Here is a 20,369-nt window from a genome sequence, read left to right as displayed (position 1 = left end):
TGGATATTGCAGGAGTGAGCGTGAATGTTGTAGGCGTGAGCGTGGATGGTGTAGGGGTGAGCGTGCTATTTTAGGGGTGAGCGTGGATGGTGTAAGGGTGAGCTTGGATGGTGTAGGAGTGAGCGTGGATGGTGTAGGGGTGAGCGTGGATGGTGTAGGGGTGAGTGTAGATGGTGTAGGGGGTGAGCGTGGAGGTTGTAAAGGTGAGCGTGGAGGTTGTAAAGGTGAGCGTGGATGGTGTAGGAGTGAGCGTGGATGTTGTAGGGGTGAGAGTGGATGGGGATGGGGTGGGCGTGGATGGTGTGGGGGGTGAGAGTGGATGGTGTCGGGGTGAGAGTGGATGGTGTCAGGGTGAGTATGGGTGTAGGAGAGGTGAGCGTGGATGGTGTAGGGGTGAGCGTGGATGGTGTAGGGGTGAGCGTGGATGTTGCAGGAGTGAGCGTGGATGTTGTAGGAGTGAGCGTGGATGGTGTAGGGGTGAGCGTGGATGTTGTAGGAGTGAGAGTGGATGTTGTAGGGGTGGGCGTGGATGGTGTAGGGGTGAGAGTGGATGTTGTAAAGGTGAGGGTGGATGGTGTAGGGGTGAGCGTGGATGTTGTAGAAGTGAGCGTAGATGGTGTAGGAGTGAGGGTGGATGTTGTAGCGGTGAGAGTGGATGGTGTTGGGGTGAGGGTGGATGTTGTAGGGGTGAGCGTGGATGTTGTCGGGGTGAGGGTGGATGGTGTAGAGGTGAGTGTGGATGTTGTAGAGGTGAGCGTGGATGGTGTAGGGGTGAGCGTGGCTATTGTAGGGGTGAACGTGGATGGTGTAGGGGTGGGCTTGGATGGTGAAGGTGTGAGCGTGGCTGGTGTAGGAGTGAGCGTGGATGGTGTAGGAATGAGCGTGGATGGTGTAGGGGTGAGCGTGGATGTTGTAGGGGTGAGAGTGGATGTTGTATGAGTGAGCATGGACGGTGTAGATGTGAGTGTGGATGGTATAGGGGAAAGCGTGGATGGTGTAGTGGTGAGCGTAGATGGTGTAGGGGTGAGCGTGGATGTTGTAGAGGTGAGCGTGGATGGTGTAGGGGTGAGCGTGGCTATTGTAGGGGTGAGCGTGGATGGCGTAGGTGTGAGCGTGGATGTTGCAGGAGTGAGCGTGGATTTTGTATGAGAGAGCGTGGATGTTTAAGGAGCGAGTATGGTGTAGGGGTGAGCGTGGATGGTGTAGGGGTGAGCGTGGATGGTGTAGGAGTAAGCGTGGATGGTGTAGGGGTGAGCGTGGGTGGTGTAGGGGTGAGCGTGGATGGTGTAGGGGTGAGCGTGGATGGTGTAGGAGTGAGCGTGGACATTGTAAAGGTGAGCGTGGACGGTGTAGCGGTGAGCGTGGACGTTGTAGGGGTGAACGTAGATGTTGTAGGGGTGAGCGGGGATGTTGTAGGGGTGAGGGTGGATGTTGTAGCGGTGAGCGTGGATGGTGTTGGGGTGAGGGTGGATGTTGTAGGGGTGAGCGTGGATGTTGTAGGGGTGAGCGTGGATGGTGTAAGGGTGAGCGTGGATGTTGCAGGAGTTAGCATGGATTTTGTATGAGAGAGCGTGGATGTTGTAGGGGTGAGTGTGGATGGTGAAGGGGTGAGCGTGGATGTTGCCGGAGTGAGCGTGGGTGTTGTAGGCGTAAACGTGGATGGTGTAGGGGTGAGCGTGGATGGTGTAGGGGTCAGCGTGAACGTTGTAAAGGTGAGCATGGATGATGTAGGAGTGAGCGTAGATGGTGTAGGGGGTGAGCGTGGAGGTTGTAAATGTGAGCGTGGAGGTTGTAAAGGTGAGCGTGGATGGTGTAGGAGTGAGCGTGGATGTTGTAGGGGTGAGAGTGGATGGGGTTGGAGTGGGCGTGGATGTTGTCAGGGTGAGTATGGATGTTGGAGAGGTGAGCGTGGATGGTGTAGGGGTGAGAGTGGATGTTGTATGAGTGAGCATGGACGGTGTAGATTTGAGTGTGGATGGTATAGGGGAAAGCGTGGATGGTGTAGTGGTGAGCGTGGATGGTGTAGGGGTGAGCGTGGATGTTGTAGAGGTGAGCGTGGATGGTGTAGGGGTGAGCGTGGCTATTGTAGGGGTGAGCGTGGATGGCATAGGTGTGAGCGTGGATGTTGCAGGAGTGAGCGTGGATTTTGTATGAGAGAGCGTGGATGTTTAAGGAGCGAGTATGGTGTAGGGGTGAGCGTGGATGGTGTAGGGGTGAGCGTGGATGTTGCAGGAGTGAACGTGGGTCTTGTAGGAGTAAACGTGGATGGGGTAGGGGTGAGCGTGGATGTTGCAGGGGTGAGCGTGGATATTGCAGGAGTGAGCGTGAATGTTGTAGGCGTGAGCGTGGATGGTGTAGGGGTGAGCGTGCTATTTTAGGGGTGAGCGTGGATGGTGTAAGGGTGAGCTTGGATGGTGTAGGAGTGAGCGTGGATGGTGTAGGGGTGAGCGTGGATGGTGTAGGGGTGAGTGTAGATGGTGTAGGGGGTGAGCGTGGAGGTTGTAAAGGTGAGCGTGGAGGTTGTAAAGGTGAGCGTGGATGGTGTAGGAGTGAGCGTGGATGTTGTAGGGGTGAGAGTGGATGGGGATGTGGTGGGCGTGGATGGTGTGGGGGGTGAGAGTGGATGGTGTCGGGGTGAGAGTGGATGGTGTCGGGGTGAGTATGGGTGTAGGAGAGGTGAGCGTGGATGGTGTAGGGGTGAGCGTGGATGGTGTAGGGGTGAGCGTGGATGTTGCAGGAGTGAGCGTGGATGTTGTAGGAGTGAGCGTGGATGGTGTAGGGGTGAGCGTGGATGTTGTAGGAGTGAGAGTGGATGTTGTAGGGGTGGGCGTGGATGGTGTAGGGGTGAGAGTGGATGTTGTAAAGGTGAGGGTGGATGGTGTAGGGGTGAGCGTGGATGTTGTAGAAGTGAGCGTAGATGGTGTAGGAGTGAGGGTGGATGTTGTAGCGGTGAGAGTGGATGGTGTTGGGGTGAGGGTGGATGTTGTAGGGGTGAGCGTGGATGTTGTCGGGGTGAGGGTGGATGGTGTAGAGGTGAGTGTGGATGTTGTAGAGGTGAGCGTGGATGGTGTAGGGGTGAGCGTGGCTATTGTAGGGGTGAACGTGGATGGTGTAGGGGTGGGCTTGGATGGTGAAGGTGTGAGCGTGGCTGGTGTAGGAGTGAGCGTGGATGGTGTAGGAATGAGCGTGGATGGTGTAGGGGTGAGCGTGGATGTTGTAGGGGTGAGAGTGGATGTTGTATGAGTGAGCATGGACGGTGTAGATGTGAGTGTGGATGGTATAGGGGAAAGCGTGGATGGTGTAGTGGTGAGCGTAGATGGTGTAGGGGTGAGCGTGGATGTTGTAGAGGTGAGCGTGGATGGTGTAGGGGTGAGCGTGGCTATTGTAGGGGTGAGCGTGGATGGCGTAGGTGTGAGCGTGGATGTTGCAGGAGTGAGCGTGGATTTTGTATGAGAGAGCGTGGATGTTTAAGGAGCGAGTATGGTGTAGGGGTGAGCGTGGATGGTGTAGGGGTGAGCGTGGATGGTGTAGGAGTGAGCGTGGATGGTGTAGGGGTGAGCGTGGGTGGTGTAGGGGTGAGCGTGGATGGTGTAGGGGTGAGCGTGGATGGTGTAGGAGTGAGCGTGGACATTGTAAAGGTGAGCGTGGACGGTGTAGCGGTGAGCGTGGACGTTGTAGGGGTGAACGTAGATGTTGTAGGGGTGAGCGGGGATGTTGTAGGGGTGAGGGTGGATGTTGTAGCGGTGAGCGTGGATGGTGTTGGGGTGAGGGTGGATGTTGTAGGGGTGAGCGTGGATGTTGTAGGGGTGAGCGTGGATGGTGTAAGGGTGAGCGTGGATGTTGCAGGAGTTAGCATGGATTTTGTATGAGAGAGCGTGGATGTTGTAGGGGTGAGTGTGGATGGTGAAGGGGTGAGCGTGGATGTTGCCGGAGTGAGCGTGGGTGTTGTAGGCGTAAACGTGGATGGTGTAGGGGTGAGCGTGGATGGTGTAGGGGTCAGCGTGAACGTTGTAAAGGTGAGCATGGATGATGTAGGAGTGAGCGTAGATGGTGTAGGGGGTGAGCGTGGAGGTTGTAAATGTGAGCGTGGAGGTTGTAAAGTTGAGCGTGGATGGTGTAGGAGTGAGCGTGGATGTTGTAGGGGTGAGAGTAGATGGGGTTGGAGTGGGCGTGGATGTTGTCAGGGTGAGTATGGATGTTGGAGAGGTGAGCGTGGATGGTGTAGGGGTGAGAGTGGATGTTGTATGAGTGAGCATGGACGGTGTAGATTTGAGTGTGGATGGTATAGGGGAAAGCGTGGATGGTGTAGTGGTGAGCGTGGATGGTGTAGGGGTGAGCGTGGATGTTGTAGAGGTGAGCGTGGATGGTGTAGGGGTGAGCGTGGCTATTGTAGGGGTGAGCGTGGATGGCGTAGGTGTGAGCGTGGATGTTGCAGGAGTGAGCGTGGATTTTGTATGAGAGAGCGTGGATGTTTAAGGAGCGAGTATGGTGTAGGGGTGAGCGTGGATGGTGTAGGGGTGAGCGTGGATGTTGCAGGAGTGAACGTGGGTCTTGTAGGAGTAAACGTGGATGGGGTAGGGGTGAGCGTGGATGTTGCAGGGGTGAGCGTGGATATTGCAGGAGTGAGCGTGAATGTTGTAGGCGTGAGCGTGGATGGTGTAGGGGTGAGCGTGCTATTTTAGGGGTGAGCGTGGATGGTGTAAGGGTGAGCTTGGATGGTGTAGGAGTGAGCGTGGATGGTGTAGGGGTGAGCGTGGATGGTGTAGGGGTGAGTGTAGATGGTGTAGGGGGTGAGCGTGGAGGTTGTAAAGGTGAGCGTGGAGGTTGTAAAGGTGAGCGTGGATGGTGTAGGAGTGAGCGTGGATGTTGTAGGGGTGAGAGTGGATGGGGATGGGGTGGGCGTGGATGGTGTGGGGGGTGAGAGTGGATGGTGTCGGGGTGAGAGTGGATGGTGTCGGGGTGAGTATGGATGTAGGAGAGGTGAGCGTGGATGGTGTAGGGGTGAGCGTGGATGGTGTAGGGGTGAGCGTGGATGTTGCAGGAGTGAGCATGGATGTTGTAGGAGTGAGCGTGGATGGTGTAGGGGTGAGCGTGGATGTTGTAGGAGTGAGAGTGGATGTTGTAGGGGTGGGCGTGGATGGTGTAGGGGTGAGAGTGGATGTTGTAAAGGTGAGGGTGGATGGTGTAGGGGTGAGCGTGGATGTTGTAGAAGTGAGCGTAGATGGTGTAGGAGTGAGGGTGGATGTTGTAGCGGTGAGAGTGGATGGTGTTGGGGTGAGGGTGGATGTTGTAGGGGTGAGCGTGGATGTTGTCGGGGTTAGGGTGGATGGTGTAGAGGTGAGTGTGGATGTTGTAGAGGTGAGCGTGGATGGTGTAGGGGTGAGCGTGGCTATTGTAGGGGTGAACGTGGATGGTGTAGGGGTGGGCTTGGATGGTGAAGGTGTGAGCGTGGCTGGTGTAGGAGTGAGCGTGGATGGTGTAGGAATGAGCGTGGATGGTGTAGGGGTGAGCGTGGATGTTGTAGGGGTGAGAGTGGATGTTGTATGAGTGAGCATGGACGGTGTAGATGTGAGTGTGGATGGTATAGGGGAAAGCGTGGATGGTCTAGTGGCGAGCGTGGATGGTCTAGTGGTGAGCGTGGATGGTGTAGGGGTGAGCGTGGATGTTGTAGAGGTGAGCGTGGATGGTGTAGGGGTGAGCGTGGATGTTGTATGAGTGAGCATGGACGTTGTAGATGTGAGTGTAGATGGTATAGGGGAAAGCGTGGATGGTGTAGTGGTGAGTGTGGATGGTGTAGGGGTGAGCGTGGATGTTGTAGGGGTGAGCGTGGCTATTGTAGGGGTGAGCGTTGATGGTGTAGGGGTGAGCGTGGATGTTGCAGGAGTGAGCGTGGGTGTTGTAGGAGTAAACGTGGATGGTGTAGGGGTGAGCGTGGATGGTGTAGGGGTGAGCGTGGACGTTGTAAACGTGAGCATGGATGATGTAGGAGTGAGTGTAGATGGTGTAGGGGGTGAGCGTGGAGGTTGTAAAGGTGAGCATGGATGGTGTAGGAGTCAGCGTGGATGTTGTAGGGGTGAGAGTGAATGGGGTTGGGGTGGGCGTGGATGGTGTTGGGGTGAGTATGGATGTTGGCGAGGTGAGCTTTGATGTTGCAGGTGTGAGCGTGGATGTTGCAGGAGTGAGCGTGAATGTTGTAGGGGTGAGAGTGGATGTTGTAAAGGTGAGCGTGGATAGTGTAGGGGTGAGAGTGGATGTTGTATGAGTGAGCATGGAAGGTGTAGAGGTGAGTGTGGATGGTATAGGGGAAAGCATGGATGGTGTAGTGGTGAGCGTGGATGGTGTAGGGGTGAGAGTGGATTTGGTGGGGGTGAGCGTGGATGTGGTAGGGGTGAGCGTGGAAGGTGTAGGGGTGAGCGTGGATGGTGTAGGAGTGAGCGTGGATGGTGTAGGGGTGAGCGTGGATGGTGTAGGGGTGAGCGTGGATGGTGTAGGGGTGAGCGTGGATGGTGTAGGAGTGAGCGTGGACATTGTAAAGGTGAGCGTGGACGGTGTAGGGGTGAGCGTGGACGTTGTAGGGGTGAACGTAGATGTTGTAGGGGTGAGCGGGGATGTTGTAGGGGTGAGGGTGGATGTTGTAGCGGTGAGCGTGGATGGTGTTGGGGTGAGGGTGGATGTTGTAGGGGTGAGCGTGGATGGTGTTGGGGTGAGGGTGGATGTTGTAGGGGTGAGCGTGGATGTTGCAGGAGTTAGCATGGATTTTGTATGAGAGAGCGTGGATGTTGCAGGAGTTAGCATGGATTTTGTATGAGAGAGCGTGGATGTTGCCAGAGTGAGCGTGGGTGTTGTAGGCGTAAACGTGGATGGTGTAGGGGTGAGCGTGGATGGTGTAGGGGTCAGCGTGGACATTGTAAAGGTGAGCATGGATGATGTAGGAGTGAGCGTAGATGGTGTAGGGGGTGAGCGTGGAGGTTGTAAATGTGAGCGTGGAGGTTGTAAAGGTGAGCGTGGATGGTGTAGGAGTGAGCGTGGATGTTGTAGGGGTGAGAGTGGATGGGGTTGGAGTGGGCGTGGATGTTGTCGGGGTGAGTATGGATGTTGGAGAGGTGAGCGTGGATGGTGTAGGGGTGAGAGCGGATGTTGTATGAGTGAGCATGGACGGTGTAGATCTGAGTGTGGATGGTATAGGGGAAAGCGTGGATCGTGTAGTGGTGAGCGTGGATGGTGTAGGGGTGAGCGTGGATGTTGTAGAGGTGAGCGTGGATGGTGTAGGGGTGAGCGTGGCTATTGTAGGGGTGAGCGTGGATGGCGTAGGTGTGAGCGTGGATGTTGCAGGAGTGAGCGTGGATTTTGTATGAGAGAGCGTGGATGTTTAAGGAGCGAGTATGGTGTAGGGGTGAGCGTGGATGGTGTAGGGGTGAGCGTGGATGTTGCAGGAGTGAACGTGGGTGTTGTAGGAGTAAACGTGGATGGGGTAGGGGTGAGCGTGGATGGTGTAGGGGTCAGCGTGAACGTTGTAAAGGTGAGCATGGATGATGTAGGAGTGAGCGTAGATGGTGTAGGGGGTGAGCGTGGATGTTGCAGGGGTGAGCGTGGATATTGCAGGAGTGAGCGTGAATGTTGTAGGCGTGAGCGTGGATGGTGTAGGGGTGAGCGTGGCTATTTTAGGGGTGAGCGTGGATGGTGTAGGGGTGAGCTTGGATGGTGTAGGAGTGAGCGTGGATGGTGTACGGGTGAGCGTGGATGGTGTAGGGGTGAGTGTAGATGGTGTAGGGGGTGAGCGTGGAGGTTGTAAAGGTGAGCGTGGAGGTTGTAAAGGTGAGCGTGGATGGTGTAGGAGTGAGCGTGGATGTTGTAGGGGTGAGAGTGGATGGGGATGGGGTGGGCGTGGATGGTGTGGGGGGTGAGAGTGGATGGTGTCGGGGTGAGAGTGGATGGTGTCGGGGTGAGTATGGATGTAGGAGAGGTGAGCGTGGATGGTGTAGGGGTGAGCGTGGATGGTGTAGGGGTGAGCGTGGATGTTGCAGGAGTGAGTGTGGATGGTGTAGGGGTGAGAGTGGATGTTGTAAAGGTGAGCGTGGATGGTGTAGGGGTGAGAGTGGATGTTGTATGAGTGAGCATGGACGGTGTAGATGTGAGTGTGGATGGTATAGGGGAAAGCGTGGATGGTGTAGTGGTGAGCGTGGATGGTGTAGGGGTGAGCGTGGATGTTGTAGAGGCGAGCGTGGATGGTGTAAGGGTGAGCGTGGCTATTGTAGGGGTGAGCGTGGATGGTGTAGGGGTGAGCGTGGATGTTGCAGGAGTGAGCGTGGATTTTGTATGAGAGAGCGTGGATGTTGCAGGAGTGAGCGTGGCTGTTGTAGGAGTAAACGTGGATGGTGTAGGGGTGAGTGTGGATGGTGTAGGGGTGAGCGTGGATGTTGTAAAGGTGAGCATGGATGATGTAGGAGCGTAGATGGTTAGGGGGTGAGCGTGGATGTTGCAGGGGTGAGCGTGGATATTGCAGGAGTGAGCGTGAATGTTGTAGGGGTGAGCGTGGATGGTGTAGGGGTGAGCGTGGCTATTGTAGGGGTGAGCGTGGATGGTGTAGCGGTGAGCTTGGATGGTGTAGGAGTGAGCGTGGACGTTGTAAAGGTGAGCATGGATGATGTAGGAGTGAGCGTAGATGGTGTAGGGGGTGAGCGTGGGGGTTGTAAAGGTGAGCATGGATGGTGTAGGAGTGAGCGTGGATGTTGTAGGGGTGAGAGTGAATGGGGTTGGGTTGAGCGTGGATGGTGTTAGGGTGAGTGTGGATGTTGGCGAGGTGAGCGTGGATGTTGCAGGAGTGAGCGTGGGTGTTGTAGGAGTAAACGTGGATGGTGTAGGGGTGAGCGTGGATGGTGTAGGGGTGAGCATGGACTTTGTAAAGGTGAGCATGGATGGTGTAGGAGTGAGCGTGGACGTTCTAGGGGTTAGAGTGGATGGGGTTGGGGTGGGCGTGGATGGTGTTGGGGTGAGAGTGGATGGTGTCGGGGTGAGTATGGATGTTGGAGAGGCGAGCGTGGATGGTGTAGGGGTGAGAGTGGATGTTGTAAAGGTGAGGGTGGATGGTGTAGGGGTGAGCGTGGATGTTGTAGAAGTGAGCGTAGATGGTGTAGAAGTGAGGGTGGATGTTGTAGCGGTGAGCGTGGATGGTGTTGGGGTGAGGGTGGATGTTGTAGGGGTGAGCGTGGATGTTGTCGGGGTGAGGGTGGATGGTGTAGAGGTGAGTGTGGATGTTGTAGAGGTGAGCGTGGATGGTGTAGGGGTGAGCGTGGCTATTGTAGGGGTGAGCGTGGATGGTGTAGGGGTGAGCGTGGATGTTGCAGGAGTGAGCATGGATTTTGTATGAGAGAGCGTGGATGTTGAAGGCGTGAGTGTGGTTGGTGTAGGGGTGAGCGTGGATGTTGCCGGAGTGAGCGTGGGTGTTGTAGGAGAAAACGTGGATGGTGTAGGGGTGAGCGTGGATGGTGTAGGGGTGAGCGTGGACGTTGTAAAGGTGAGCATGGATGATGTAGGAGTGAGCGTAGATGGTGTAGGGGGTGAGTGTGGAGGTTGTAAAGGTGAGCGTGGAGGTTGTAAAGGTGAGCGTGGATGGTGTAGGAGTGAGCGTGGATGTTGTAGGGGTGAGAGTGGATGGGGTTGGAGTGGGCGTGGATGGTGTCGGGGTGAGTATGGATGTGGAGAGGTGAGCGTGGATGGTGTAGGGGTGAGAGTGGATGTTGTATGAGTGAGCATGGACGGTGTAGATGTGAGTGTGGATGGTATAGGGGAAAGCGTGGATGGTGTAGTGGTGAGCGTGGCTATTGTAGGGGTGAGCGTGGATGGTGTAGGTGTGAGCGTGGATGGTGTAGGGGTGAGCGTGGATGTTGCAGGAGTGAGCGTGGATTTTGTATGAGAGAGCGTGGATGTTTAAGGGGTGAGTGTGGATGGTGTAGGGGTGAGCGTGGTTGGTGTAGGGGTGAGCGTGGATGTTGCAGGAGTGAGCGTGGATTTTGTATGAGAGAGCGTGGATGTTGCAGGAGTGAGCGTGGGTGTTGTAGGAGTAAACGTGGATGGTGTAGGGGTGAGCGTGGATGGTGTAGGGGTGAGCGTGGACGTTGTAAAGGTGAGCATGGATGATGTAGGAGTGAGTGTAGATGGTTAGGGCGTGAGCGTGGATGTTGCAGGGGTGAGCGTGGATATTGCAGGAGTGAGCGTGAATGTTGTAGGGGTGAGCATGGATGGTGTAGGGGTGAGCGTGGCTATTGTAGGGGTGAGCGTGGATGGTGTAGGGGTGAGCTTGGATGGTGTAGGAGTGAGCGTGGACGTTGTAAAGGTGAGCATGGATGATGTAGGAGTGAGCGTAGATGGTGTAGGGGGTGAGCGTGGGGGTTGTAAAGGTGAGCATGGATGGTGTAGGAGTGAGCGTGGATGTTGTAGGGGTGAGAGTGAATGGGGTTGGGGTGAGCGTGGATGGTGTTAGGGTGAGTGTGGATGTTGGCGAGGTGAGCGTGGATGTTGCAGGAGTGAGCGTGGGTGTTGTAGGAGTAAACGTGGATGGTGTAGGGGTGAGCGTGGATGGTGTAGGGGTGAGCATTGACTTTGTAAAGGTGAGCATGGATGGTGTAGGAGTGAGCGTGGATGTTGTAGGGGTTAGAGTGGATGGGTTTGGGGTGGGCGTGGATGGTGTTGGGGTGAGAGTGGATGGTGTCGGGGTGAGTATGGATGTTGGAGAGGCGAGCGTGGATGGTGTAGGGGTGAGAGTGGATGTTGTAAAGGTGAGGGTGGATGGTGTAGGGGTGAGCGTGGATGTTGTAGAAGTGAGCGTAGATGGTGTAGGAATGAGGGTGGATGTTGTAGCGGTGAGCGTGGATGGTGTTGGGGTGAGGGTGGATGTTGTAGGGGTGAGCGTGGATGTTGTCGGGGTGAGGGTGGATGGTGTAGAGGTGAGTGTGGATGTTGTAGAGGTGAGCGTGGATGGTGTAGGGGTGAGCGTGGCTATTGTAGGGGTGAGCATGGATGGTGTAGGGGTGAGCGTGGATGTTGCAGGAGTGAGCATGGATTTTGTATGAGAGAGCGTGGATGTTGAAGGGGTGAGTGTGGTTGGTGTAGGGGTGAGCGTGGATGTTGCCGGAGTGAGCGTGGGTGTTGTAGGAGAAAACGTGGATGGTGTAGGGGTGAGCGTGGATGGTGTAGGGGTGAGCGTGGACGTTGTAAAGGTGAGCATGGATGATGTAGGAGTGAGCGTAGATGGTGTAGCGGGTGAGCGTGGAGGATGTAAAGGTGAGCGTGGAGGTTGTAAAGGTGAGCGTCGATGGTGTAGGAGTGAGCGTGGATGTTGTAGGGGTGAGAGTGGATGGGGTTGGAGTGGTCGTGGATGGTGTCGGGGTGAGTATGGATGTGGAGAGGTGAGCGTGGCTATTGTAGGGGTGAGCGTGGATGGTGTAGGTGTGAGCGTGGATGGTGTAGGGGTGAGCGTGAATGTTGCAGGAGTGAGCGTGGATTTTGTATGAGAGAGCGTGGATGTTTAAGGGGTGAGCGTGGATGGTGTAGGGGTGAGCGTGGATGTTGCAGGAGTGAGCGTGGATTTTGTATGAGAGAGCGTGGATGTTGCAGGAGTGAGCGTGGGTGTTGTAGGAGTAAACGTGGATGGTGTAGGGGTGAGTGTGGATGGTGTAGGGGTGAGCGCTGGACGTTGTAAAGGTGAGCATGGATGATGTAGGAGTGAGCGTAGATGGTTAGGGGGTGAGCGTGGATGTTGCAGGGGTGAGCGTGGATATTGCAGGAGTGAGCGTGAATGTTGTAGGGGTGAGCGTGGATGGTGTAGGGGTGAGCTTGGATGGTGTAGGAGTGAGCGTGGACGTTGTAAAGGTGAGCATGGATGATGCAGGAGTGAGCGTAGATGGTGTAGGGGGTGAGCGTGGGGGTTGTAAAGGTGAGCATGGATGGTGTAGGAGTGAGCGTGGATGTTGTAGGGGTGAGAGTGAATGGGGTTGGGGTGAGCGTGGATGGTGTTAGGGTGAGTGTGGATGTTGGCGAGGTGAGCGTGGATGTTGCAGGAGTGAGCGTGGGTGTTGTAGGAGTAAACGTGGATGGTGTAGGGGTGAGCGTGGATGGTGTAGGGGTGAGCATTGACTTTGTAAAGGTGAGCATGGATGGTGTAGGAGTGAGCGTGGATGTTGTAGGGGTTAGAGTGGATGGGGTTGGGGTGGGCGTGGATGGTGTTGGGGTGAGAGTGGATGGTGTCGGGGTGAGTATGGATGTTGGAGAGGCGAGCGTGGATGGTGTAGGGGTGAGAGTGGATGTTGTAAAGGTGAGGGTGGATGGTGTAGGGGTGAGCGTGGATGTTGTAGAAGTGAGCGTAGATGGTGTAGGAGTGAGGGTGGATGTTGTAGCGGTGAGCGTGGATGGTGTTGGGGTGAGGGTGGATGTTGTAGGGGTGAGCGTGGATGTTGTCGGGGTGAGGGTGGATGGTGTAGAGGTGAGTGTGGATGTTGTAGAGGTGAGCGTGGATGGTGTAGGGGTGAGCGTGGCTATTGTAAGGGTGAGCGTGGATGGTGTAGGGGTGAGCGTGGATGTTGCAGGAGTGAGCATGGATTTTGTATGAGAGAGCGTGGATGTTGAAGGGGTGAGTGTGGTTGGTGTAGGGGTGAGCGTGAATGTTGCCGGAGTGAGCGTGGGTGTTGTAGGAGAAAACGTGGATGGTGTAGGGGTGAGCGTGGATGGTGTAGCGGTGAGCGTGGACGTTGTAAAGGTGAGCATGGATGATGTAGGAGTGAGCGTAGATGGTGTAGGGGGTGAGTGTGGAGGTTGTAAAGGTGAGCGTGGAGGTTGTAAAGGTGAGCGTGGATGGTGTAGGAGTGAGCGTGGATGTTGTAGGGGTGAGAGTGGATGGGGTTGGAGTGGGCATGGATGGTGTCGGGGCGAGTATGGATGTTGGCGAGGTGAGCATTGATGTTGCAGGGGTGAGCGTGGATGTTGCAGGAGTGAGCGTGAATGTTGTAGGGGTGAGAGTGGATGTTGTAAAGGTGAGCGTGGATGGTGTAGGGGTGAGAGTGGATGTTGTATGAGTGAGCATGGAAGGTGTAGAGGTGAGTGTGGATGGTATAGGGGAAAGCATGGATGGTGTAGTGGTGAGCGTGGATGGTGTAGGGGTGAGAGTGGATTTGGTGGGGGTGAGCGGGGATGTGGTAGGGGTGAGCGTGGAAGGTGTAGGGGTGAGCGTGGATGGTGTAGGAGTGAGCGTGGATGGTGTAGGGGTGAGCGTGGGTGGTGTAGGGGTGAGCGTGGATGGTGTAGGGGTGAGCGTGGATGGTGTAGGAGTGAGCGTGGACATTGTAAAGGTGAGCGTGGACGGTGTAGGGGTGAGCGTGGACGTTGTAGGGGTGAACGTAGATGTTGTAGGGGTGACCGGGGATGTTGTAGGGGTGAGGGTGGATGTTGTAGCGGTGAGCGTGGATGGTGTTGGGGTGAGGGTGGATGTTGTAGGGGTGAGCGTGGATGTTGTAGGGGTGAGCGTGGATGGTGTAAGGGTGAGCGTGGATGTTGCGGGAGTTAGCATGGATTTTGTATGAGAGAGCGTGGATGTTGTAGGGGTGAGTGTGGATGGTGAAGGGGTGAGCGTGGATGTTGCCGGAGTGAGCGTGGGTGTTGTAGGCGTAAACGTGGATGGTGTAGGGCTGAGCGTGGATGGTGTAGGGGTCAGCGTGGACGTTGTAAAGGTGAGCATGGATGATGTAGGAGTGAGCGTAGATGGTGTAGGGGGTGAGCGTGGAGGTTGTAAATGTGAGCGTGGAGGTTGTAAAGGTGAGCGTGGATGTTGTAGGAGTGAGCGTGGATGTTGTAGGGGTGAGAGTGGATGGGGTTGGAGTGGGCGTGGATGTTGTCAGGGTGAGTATGGATGTTGGAGAGGTGAGCGTGGATGGTGTAGGGGTGAGAGTGGATGTTGTATGAGTGAGCATGGACGGTGTAGATGTGAGTGTGGATGGTATAGGGGAAAGCGTGGATGGTGTAGTGGTGAGCGTGGATGGTGTAGGGGTGAGCGTGGATGTTGTAGAGGTGAGCGTGGATGGTGTAGGGGTGAGCGTGGCTATTGTAGGGGTGAGCGTGGATGGCGTAGGTGTGAGCGTGGATGTTGCAGGAGTGAGCGTGGATTTTGTATGAGAGAGCGTGGATGTTTAAGGAGCGAGTATGGTGTAGGGGTGAGCGTGGATGGTGTAGGGGTGAGCGTGGATGGTGTAGGAGTGAGCGTGGATGGTGTAGGGGTGAGCGTGGGTGGTGTAGGGGTGAGCGTGGATGGTGTAGGGGTGAGCGTGGATGGTGTAGGAGTGAGCGTGGACATTGTAAAGGTGAGCGTGGACGGTGTAGGGGTGAGCGTGGACGTTGTAGGGGTGAACGTAGATGTTGTAGGGGTGAGCGGGGATGTTGTAGGGGTGAGGGTGGATGTTGTAGCGGTGAGCGTGGATGGTGTTGGGGTGAGGGTGGATGTTGTAGGGGTGAGCGTGGATGTTGTAGGGGTGAGCGTGGATGGTGTAAGGGTGAGCGTGGATGTTGCAGGAGTTAGCATGGATTTTGTATGAGAGAGCGTGGATGTTGTAGGGGTGAGTGTGGATGGTGAAGGGGTGAGCGTGGATGTTGCCGGAGTGAGCGTGGGTGTTGTAGGCGTAAACGTGGATGGTGTAGGGGTGAGCGTGGATGGTGTAGGGGTCAGCGTGAACGTTGTAAAGGTGAGCATGGATGATGTAGGAGTGAGCGTAGATGGTGTAGGGGGTGAGCGTGGAGGTTGTAAATGTGAGCGTGGAGGTTGTAAAGGTGAGCGTGGATGGTGTAGGAGTGAGCGTGGATGTTGTAGGGGTGAGAGTGGATGGGGTTGGAGTGGGCGTGGATGTTGTCAGGGTGAGTATGGATGTTGGAGAGGTGAGCGTGGATGGTGTAGGGGTGAGAGTGGATGTTGTATGAGTGAGCATGGACGGTGTAGATTTGAGTGTGGATGGTATAGGGGAAAGCGTGGATGGTGTAGTGGTGAGCGTGGATGGTGTAGGGGTGAGAGTGGATGTTGTAAAGGTGAGGGTGGATGGTGTAGGGGTGAGCGTGGATGTTGTAGAAGTGAGCGTAGATGGTGTAGAAGTGAGGGTGGATGTTGTAGCGGTGAGCGTGGATGGTGTTGGGGTGAGGGTGGATGTTGTAGGGGTGAGCGTGGATGTTGTCGGGGTGAGGGTGGATGGTGTAGAGGTGAGTGTGGATGTTGTAGAGGTGAGCGTGGATGGTGTAGGGGTGAGCGTGGCTATTGTAGGGGTGAGCGTGGATGGTGTAGGGGTGAGCGTGGATGTTGCAGGAGTGAGCATGGATTTTGTATGAGAGAGCGTGGATGTTGAAGGCGTGAGTGTGGTTGGTGTAGGGGTGAGCGTGGATGTTGCCGGAGTGAGCGTGGGTGTTGTAGGAGAAAACGTGGATGGTGTAGGGGTGAGCGTGGATGGTGTAGGGGTGAGCGTGGACGTTGTAAAGGTGAGCATGGATGATGTAGGAGTGAGCGTAGATGGTGTAGGGGGTGAGTGTGGAGGTTGTAAAGGTGAGCGTGGAGGTTGTAAAGGTGAGCGTGGATGGTGTAGGAGTGAGCGTGGATGTTGTAGGGGTGAGAGTGGATGGGGTTGGAGTGGGCGTGGATGGTGTCGGGGTGAGTATGGATGTGGAGAGGTGAGCGTGGATGGTGTAGGGGTGAGAGTGGATGTTGTATGAGTGAGCATGGACGGTGTAGATGTGAGTGTGGATGGTATAGGGGAAAGCGTGGATGGTGTAGTGGTGAGCGTGGCTATTGTAGGGGTGAGCGTGGATGGTGTAGGTGTGAGCGTGGATGGTGTAGGGGTGAGCGTGGATGTTGCAGGAGTGAGCGTGGATTTTGTATGAGAGAGCGTGGATGTTTAAGGGGTGAGTGTGGATGGTGTAGGGGTGAGCGTGGTTGGTGTAGGGGTGAGCGTGGATGTTGCAGGAGTGAGCGTGGATTTTGTATGAGAGAGCGTGGATGTTGCAGGAGTGAGCGTGGGTGTTGTAGGAGTAAACGTGGATGGTGTAGGGGTGAGCGTGGATGGTGTAGGGGTGAGCGTGGACGTTGTAAAGGTGAGCATGGATGATGTAGGAGTGAGTGTAGATGGTTAGGGCGTGAGCGTGGATGTTGCAGGGGTGAGCGTGGATATTGCAGGAGTGAGCGTGAATGTTGTAGGGGTGAGCATGGATGGTGTAGGGGTGAGCGTGGCTATTGTAGGGGTGAGCGTGGATGGTGTAGGGGTGAGCTTGGATGGTGTAGGAGTGAGCGTGGACGTTGTAAAGGTGAGCATGGATGATGTAGGAGTGAGCGTAGATGGTGTAGGGGGTGAGCGTGGGGGTTGTAAAGGTGAGCATGGATGGTGTAGGAGTGAGCGTGGATGTTGTAGGGGTGAGAGTGAATGGGGTTGGGGTGAGCGTGGATGGTGTTAGGGTGAGTGTGGATGTTGGCGAGGTGAGCGTGGATGTTGCAGGAGTGAGCGTGGGTGTTGTAGGAGTAAACGTGGATGGTGTAGGGGTGAGCGTGGATGGTGTAGGGGTGAGCATTGACTTTGTAAAGGTGAGCATGGATGGTGTAGGAGTGAGCGTGGATGTTGTAGGGGTTAGAGTGGATGGGTTTGGGGTGGGCGTGGATGGTGTTGGGGTGAGAGTGGATGGTGTCGGGGTGAGTATGGATGTTGGAGAGGCGAGCGTGGATGGTGTAGGGGTGAGAGTGGATGTTGTAAAGGTGAGGGTGGATGGTGTAGGGGTGAGCGTGGATGTTGTAGAAGTGAGCGTAGATGGTGTAGGAATGAGGGTGGATGTTGTAGCGGTGAGCGTGGATGGTGTTGGGGTGAGGGTGGATGTTGTAGGGGTGAGCGTGGATGTTGTCGGGGTGAGGGTGGATGGTGTAGAGGTGAGTGTGGATGTTGTAGAGGTGAGCGTGGATGGTGTAGGGGTGAGCGTGGCTATTGTAGGGGTGAGCATGGATGGTGTAGGGGTGAGCGTGGATGTTGCAGGAGTGAGCATGGATTTTGTATGAGAGAGCGTGGATGTTGAAGGGGTGAGTGTGGTTGGTGTAGGGGTGAGCGTGGATGTTGCCGGAGTGAGCGTGGGTGTTGTAGGAGAAAACGTGGATGGTGTAGGGGTGAGCGTGGATGGTGTAGGGGTGAGCGTGGACGTTGTAAAGGTGAGCATGGATGATGTAGGAGTGAGCGTAGATGGTGTAGCGGGTGAGCGTGGAGGATGTAAAGGTGAGCGTGGAGGTTGTAAAGGTGAGCGTCGATGGTGTAGGAGTGAGCGTGGATGTTGTAGGGGTGAGAGTGGATGGGGTTGGAGTGGTCGTGGATGGTGTCGGGGTGAGTATGGATGTGGAGAGGTGAGCGTGGCTATTGTAGGGGTGAGCGTGGATGGTGTAGGTGTGAGCGTGGATGGTGTAGGGGTGAGCGTGAATGTTGCAGGAGTGAGCGTGGATTTTGTATGAGAGAGCGTGGATGTTTAAGGGGTGAGCGTGGATGGTGTAGGGGTGAGCGTGGATGTTGCAGGAGTGAGCGTGGATTTTGTATGAGAGAGCGTGGATGTTGCAGGAGTGAGCGTGGGTGTTGTAGGAGTAAACGTGGATGGTGTAGGGGTGAGTGTGGATGGTGTAGGGGTGAGCGCTGGACGTTGTAAAGGTGAGCATGGATGATGTAGGAGTGAGCGTAGATGGTTAGGGGGTGAGCGTGGATGTTGCAGGGGTGAGCGTGGATATTGCAGGAGTGAGCGTGAATGTTGTAGGGGTGAGCGTGGATGGTGTAGGGGTGAGCTTGGATGGTGTAGGAGTGAGCGTGGACGTTGTAAAGGTGAGCATGGATGATGCAGGAGTGAGCGTAGATGGTGTAGGGGGTGAGCGTGGGGGTTGTAAAGGTGAGCATGGATGGTGTAGGAGTGAGCGTGGATGTTGTAGGGGTGAGAGTGAATGGGGTTGGGGTGAGCGTGGATGGTGTTAGGGTGAGTGTGGATGTTGGCGAGGTGAGCGTGGATGTTGCAGGAGTGAGCGTGGGTGTTGTAGGAGTAAACGTGGATGGTGTAGGGGTGAGCGTGGATGGTGTAGGGGTGAGCATTGACTTTGTAAAGGTGAGCATGGATGGTGTAGGAGTGAGCGTGGATGTTGTAGGGGTTAGAGTGGATGGGGTTGGGGTGGGCGTGGATGGTGTTGGGGTGAGAGTGGATGGTGTCGGGGTGAGTATGGATGTTGGAGAGGCGAGCGTGGATGGTGTAGGGGTGAGAGTGGATGTTGTAAAGGTGAGGGTGGATGGTGTAGGGGTGAGCGTGGATGTTGTAGAAGTGAGCGTAGATGGTGTAGGAGTGAGGGTGGATGTTGTAGCGGTGAGCGTGGATGGTGTTGGGGTGAGGGTGGATGTTGTAGGGGTGAGCGTGGATGTTGTCGGGGTGAGGGTGGATGGTGTAGAGGTGAGTGTGGATGTTGTAGAGGTGAGCGTGGATGGTGTAGGGGTGAGCGTGGCTATTGTAAGGGTGAGCGTGGATGGTGTAGGGGTGAGCGTGGATGTTGCAGGAGTGAGCATGGATTTTGTATGAGAGAGCGTGGATGTTGAAGGGGTGAGTGTGGTTGGTGTAGGGGTGAGCGTGAATGTTGCCGGAGTGAGCGTGGGTGTTGTAGGAGAAAACGTGGATGGTGTAGGGGTGAGCGTGGATGGTGTAGCGGTGAGCGTGGACGTTGTAAAGGTGAGCATGGATGATGTAGGAGTGAGCGTAGATGGTGTAGGGGGTGAGTGTGGAGGTTGTAAAGGTGAGCGTGGAGGTTGTAAAGGTGAGCGTGGATGGTGTAGGAGTGAGCGTGGATGTTGTAGGGGTGAGAGTGGATGGGGTTGGAGTGGGCATGGATGGTGTCGGGGCGAGTATGGATGTTGGCGAGGTGAGCATTGATGTTGCAGGGGTGAGCGTGGATGTTGCAGGAGTGAGCGTGAATGTTGTAGGGGTGAGAGTGGATGTTGTAAAGGTGAGCGTGGATGGTGTAGGGGTGAGAGTGGATGTTGTATGAGTGAGCATGGAAGGTGTAGAGGTGAGTGTGGATGGTATAGGGGAAAGCATGGATGGTGTAGTGGTGAGCGTGGATGGTGTAGGGGTGAGAGTGGATTTGGTGGGGGTGAGCGGGGATGTGGTAGGGGTGAGCGTGGAAGGTGTAGGGGTGAGCGTGGATGGTGTAGGAGTGAGCGTGGATGGTGTAGGGGTGAGCGTGGGTGGTGTAGGGGTGAGCGTGGATGGTGTAGGGGTGAGCGTGGATGGTGTAGGAGTGAGCGTGGACATTGTAAAGGTGAGCGTGGACGGTGTAGGGGTGAGCGTGGACGTTGTAGGGGTGAACGTAGATGTTGTAGGGGTGACCGGGGATGTTGTAGGGGTGAGGGTGGATGTTGTAGCGGTGAGCGTGGATGGTGTTGGGGTGAGGGTGGATGTTGTAGGGGTGAGCGTGGATGTTGTAGGGGTGAGCGTGGATGGTGTAAGGGTGAGCGTGGATGTTGCGGGAGTTAGCATGGATTTTGTATGAGAGAGCGTGGATGTTGTAGGGGTGAGTGTGGATGGTGAAGGGGTGAGCGTGGATGTTGCCGGAGTGAGCGTGGGTGTTGTAGGCGTAAACGTGGATGGTGTAGGGCTGAGCGTGGATGGTGTAGGGGTCAGCGTGGACGTTGTAAAGGTGAGCATGGATGATGTAGGAGTGAGCGTAGATGGTGTAGGGGGTGAGCGTGGAGGTTGTAAATGTGAGCGTGGAGGTTGTAAAGGTGAGCGTGGATGTTGTAGGAGTGAGCGTGGATGTTGTAGGGGTGAGAGTGGATGGGGTTGGAGTGGGCGTGGATGTTGTCAGGGTGAGTATGGATGTTGGAGAGGTGAGCGTGGATGGTGTAGGGGTGAGAGTGGATGTTGTATGAGTGAGCATGGACGGTGTAGATGTGAGTGTGGATGGTATAGGGGAAAGCGTGGATGGTGTAGTGGTGAGCGTGGATGGTGTAGGGGTGAGCGTGGATGTTGTAGAGGTGAGCGTGGATGGTGTAGGGGTGAGCGTGGCTATTGTAGGGGTGAGCGTGGATGGCGTAGGTGTGAGCGTGGATGTTGCAGGAGTGAGCGTGGATTTTGTATGAGAGAGCGTGGATGTTTAAGGAGCGAGTATGGTGTAGGGGTGAGCGTGGATGGTGTAGGGGTGAGCGTGGATGGTGTAGGAGTGAGCGTGGATGGTGTAGGGGTGAGCGTGGGTGGTGTAGGGGTGAGCGTGGATGGTGTAGGGGTGAGCGTGGATGGTGTAGGAGTGAGCGTGGACATTGTAAAGGTGAGCGTGGACGGTGTAGGGGTGAGCGTGGACGTTG

Source organism: Petromyzon marinus, chromosome 79, assembly GCF_048934315.1.
Source record: "Petromyzon marinus isolate PM22_M1 ecotype Great Lakes invasive population chromosome 79, UKy_Petmar_22M1.pri1.0, whole genome shotgun sequence".
Classification (NCBI taxonomy): Eukaryota; Metazoa; Chordata; class Hyperoartia; order Petromyzontiformes; family Petromyzontidae; genus Petromyzon; species Petromyzon marinus.
The sequence above is the reverse complement of the archived record's forward strand: the minus strand, read 5'-3'. Positions refer to the sequence as shown.